We start from the raw sequence: 5,380 nt of genomic DNA on the forward strand, positions 1-5,380 counted from the left end.
ATGATTATCACCCTGCCTAACTATATATACAGAGACCTGTGAAATAAGCAACTGCACTGAAGATGGCAATTTATAATAGTAGGTTCATACTTGGAGTGCCTGTCATTCTGGTCTTCTGAATATGGGCTGCTTGTCATGACATGCCAGTTGCTGCCATGCTATCTCTCAGGTAGATGATTATTCAAAAAGAAAGGGATGGTGCATAATGGCAGGAGACAGGAAAAGGAATGTTGTGCAACTTTCTTGCTACAAGGTTGTATATGGTTAGATTTCTGGACTTATGAGTAAATAGAAGAATCATAAAATTCATTTTGCCTATTTTTAAAATATATTTTAATTTTTAATGCTTTTTCATCATATTCTGTAAGGACTTAAAGTTCAACATATCAGTGCTTGATGAAAAATATCTGTTCCTTGTTATCCTTAAAATGTTTGATATTCAGACAGATAGTGATATTAAGTTCAACAGCCTAAGTTGTATGGTAATGACAATAAGCTTCTCTTCTGGAGGGTTAACAACCTAAGTTTGCAAACCAAAATTAGAGAAAAAGGAGGGCCGCAAGGAAAGCCAACATTTTGGCCCTAGCTTTCCAAGGTCAATTAAGACTCAGGACATAGGAGAACTTGTACTATAACGTCATGTATCTCAATAGTGTCCCAAATTTTCTGATCAATAAGATTATGGGGCCAAAGAAGAAAGTGATCGATAATGTAGAGTGTGCCTAGGAAAAGTCTCATGGATAGAAACCATTCTCCCAGGCTTTCACAAATAGCACATTCGCTAAGCAATGGTGACTCATCCACATGGCTGATACTCACAAAGAATCTGTAATCTGAGGCACAGGATCTCAGGAAAAATCTTGAAAGGATTTGACTGACCTATCAAATCCAAAAGCTACAACTCTTGTTGCATAGGTCTTGCTTTATCTTGGTTTTTACCATCCAGCAGAAAAGTATGAAAATGAAATATAAGAAGTAAAGCCATCCTGTTATGTTGAGCTGTAGGGACTCAGGTCAACAATTTCTGACATTGCCAGTCAAAAGGAAGACCCAATATTATTATGGGCTAATGGACTCTTTTAGAATATTTTGCTTCATTAACACACCTATAATATTCAAATGACAGAACTAACCAAAAAAGAAGATATAAATGAATGTCCATTTTGTATCTGTGTATTCAAAATGGTTAGGATAGATATATAGTTACATTCTCTTAATGAATAGAGGGATTTGTTCTAATAGTGTTTGTAAAAAGAATATCATGTCTGCATCTTGTACAGCAAATAACCAATAGGAAGAGAGTATGCAATGTGTTAATAGTTGAAACTGTTATACCAATTTGATTTCAAATAAATAAATAAAAAATAATATACATTATTTTCAGCTACATATGAGACAATCACCCAAGTAGATCTCATACTAGCCCTTATAGCATGTTTAAGTAAATGCAAAAGAATTCAAATTTTTCCATGCAGATTGCTGGTCTCTAATGTAATGCAATGAGAAATCAACACTGAAGCAACCATAAAACTACTTAAATACATGAAAATTAATTAATCCCCTTTTGAGCAACCAATAAGTCACAGATGAAATTAAGGAAACAGTTAAACAGTATCTTCAGTTAAATGAGAATGCTCATAGGGCATCCTGGAACTTATTCAATGCAATAAAAGCAGACCTATCAGGGAAATTTAGAGCTGTGAGTTCTATTAGGGAAACAAAAGAGTTCAAAATAACAATATAATGTTTAACTTCAAATTTCTAGGAAAAGAAAAATAAATCAAATTCCAAGCTGCAATTAAGGAGTAATTGTAAAGTTCAGATTACAATTAATGCAATGAAGACAAAAAAAAAAAAAAAAAAAGACAAGAATGTGTCAGAGTGTGTTGTTTGATTAAATAAAATTGAGAGACCTTTATCTAACTTTATACAAAGAGGAAAGAAAAGATTCAAATTCATGAAATAAAAAATAAAAAGGGTGTAATCACAACTGATTCTTGGAAGACTAGATCATATGTGCCTACTTAGTGAACCTGTACTCTAAAAAGGTGAGAAAAAAATGGACAGGTTCCTAGAAACATGAATTAACAAAATTTAATCAAGAAAATATAAAAATTTTAAACAACCTTATACCAGGCAAAAAAAAAATTTGAAAATGTGATTCAAAACTTACCAACCTAGAAAATTCCCTATGTAGTAGATTCATTGCTGCATTGTACAAGAAATTTAGAGAAGAGCTACTGCCACTACTGATGAAACTGTTTAAAGTAACTGAAAGGAAAGCAATATTCCAAAAATTAATTCTGCAGGCAAGAGTTGTTTTAATATCAAAACCAGAGAGTGAACCAAAAAAATAGAAGTACAGGCCAATCTCTCTAATGAACATAGATCAAAAATTCTCAATAAATTACTGGCAAACAGATTGCAGCAAATCATAAAGATTACATACAATGATCAAGTAGGACGTATTCCAGAGATGCAGGGATGGTTCAATATATGGAAATCAAGACCTATAATATATTATATCTCAGAGTAAAAGACAAAAATTGCATGATCATTTGAATCTATTCAGAAAAATTATTTGACAAATCCAACACCCAATTATGGTGAAAATAACTACAGAAAATTAAAATAGATGGGTTTTCTCTCCATTTGATAAAAGCCACCTCTGACAAACCAACAGCTAATATAATTCTGAATGGACAAAAACTGAAGGATTTCACTCTAAAATTATAAGCAAGATAAGAATGTCCACTATTGCCACTCCTATTCAGTATAGTTCTGGCACCATTGCCCAGAGTTATTAGAAAAATAAAAATAAAAAAGGAATAAACATAGAAAAAGTATAAGTTAAACTACTATTATTAACAGATGAAATGACACTCTACATAGAAGACCCAAATACTCCACCAAAAGCGTTCTGGATTTAATAAGTAACTATTTACATAGCTGGATACAAAGTCAGTGCTCTAAAATCAATAGCGATTAAAGCACGTGCTTAGGCAGATGCAGGGGCCAGGAGTTTGATCCCTGGGTCTGCCGTGCCAGACCCAGGGTGCACTGAGAGAGTGATTGAGAGTGGGCATGGTGGTGTGTGCCTGCAATTCCAGCAATTGGGAGGCTTTAAAGAGGAGGATCACTATGAATCCAATCTATGCAGTGAGACACTGTGCACACCCTGTACACCCTGGCCTAAATACAAAAAAATAAAACAAAATCAATAGCATTCCTGTAGATAAATAACAAATTCACTGAGAAAGAAATAAAGAAAACAATCCCCTATGAAATAAAACAGGAAAAAAATGAAATACCTAAAAACCAAGATAACAAAGCAAGTAAATGTTCTTTTCAATGAAAATGACAGGACTCTGAAAAAAGTAGATCAAAGAGGATATAAAAATGAAAAGATATTCCTTGCTGATGGGTAGGAAGAACAAACAGAGTCAAAATAGCCATGTTTCCATAACTGTTGTACAGATTGGATACAACCCCAATCAAAATACCACTGAGATACCTCACAGAAGTAGAGAAAATAATCCTTAAATTCTTTTAAAATCAGAAAAGACATAGAATGGCAAAAATAATCATAGGCAGCAAAGGCAAGGCAATGGGCATCACAGTCCCTGACTTGAAATTACACTGCAGAACTATTGTGATAATACAGTATGGTACTGGCAAAACAAGACCTAAGGATCAATAGAATAGAACAGGGGATGCAGAAAGAATTTCAAACAGCCTCCTTATTTTTGACAAAGGTTCTGTACTCATTCACTGAAAGTAGCTTCTTTAATAGTCATGGAAAAACTGGCTTTCCACATACTGAGGACTAAAACTAGATCCATACCTCTTGCCATGCACTAATCTAAAATCAAAATGGATCAAAGGTCTCAATACCAAAACTGAAACACTATACCTTCTGGAAAAGAGAATAGGCTTCTTCAGCTGCAAACCCTGGAAACCTCTTGAAGACATAGGTATAGGCAATGATTTTATGAAGAAAACCCTGTTCACATGAGAAATACTACAAAGAATAAAAAACTGAAGTCTCATCTTATCAAAAAGCATTTCCACAACAAAGGAAATTACCAAGAGTAAAAAGACAGCCAACAGAAGAGGAAAAGGTTTTAGCCAGTTGCCTCTCAGACAAAGTATTTAGATCTAGAACATATAAAGAATTTTTTAAAAAATCAAGCACCCCAAGTCTAAAAACTCAATCCAGAAATGGGCATCTGAGTTGAATTCATACTTCTCAGTTGAGGAAACACAAATAGCAAATAATACATAAAAATTTTCCATAACTCTAGTTATTTGATAGATGCAAATTAAAACAATGCTGAGATTCCATCTCAATACAGGAAGCATGGCTATTATGAAGATATTAACCAATAACAAATTCTAGTAGGGCTCTGTGGAAAAAAGAAATCCTCTCCATTCTCAGTGAGAGAGTAGAGTGGTGAAAGCATCTTGGGAATCAATGTGGGAATTATGCAAAAACTAGAATTAGAGGTCCCATTTGGCCCAGTTATTCCCTTTATGGGTATCTTCCCAGAAGAGTTAAAAGCACGACACCAGTGAAACACACATAAGCTCACATTTACAGTAGCACAGTGTGACATACCTAAATCTTGGAAATAACCCAAATTTCTCTCAACCAAGAAATACATAAAAAATGTGGCATTTTATTTATTTATTTATTGTACTGGGGGTCAAATTCACGACCTTGTGCTTGCCAGGAAGATGTGTAAGCCACTGAGCTATCTGCTCAGCCTGCTGTAGAGTTTTTATACAATGGATTGCTACTCATCCATAAAAAAGTAAAACCTGAAGTTGTTACTATGTAAATAGATGCACCATGAGATCATACTCATCCGTGAAATGAATTCAACACACATGCATAAATATTGCATTGTTTCTCTGGGACAAGAATCCAAATGTGTAAATAAGGACAAAGTGTTAAAGTAGTTGTTGTGAAATAACTACAGATTGTTAAAAGAAAAGGGAACTAGGAAGGAGGGAGGTGGAAAGGAAGGAAGGGAAATGAGAAAAAATGAAGAAAGAAGGATGAAACAGAACAAAGATTTATAAGTAAGAAGGAGAAGAGAGATTGAAAGTGGTGGAGGGAATTGGTAAAAGAGAGGAATCGGAATATACCAACCATATACAGGTATAAATTTCATGCAATGAATAGATCATATAAAACTGTACTAATAAACTTAAAAAATAAACCATATTTCCTTAATTTTATTCCAGGAAGCTATCTAATAATATGTACTATAAATATATATATACAAATCAAACATTTGCCTCACAAATACAGACTTCTGCTCAGAAACATTTTTCAGCACAACTCTGTGTGTGTGTGTGTGTGTGTGTGTGTGTG

Source organism: Octodon degus, unplaced genomic scaffold (assembly GCF_000260255.1).
Source record: "Octodon degus isolate 3935 unplaced genomic scaffold, OctDeg1.0 scaffold00209, whole genome shotgun sequence".
NCBI lineage: Eukaryota > Metazoa > Chordata > Mammalia > Rodentia > Octodontidae > Octodon > Octodon degus.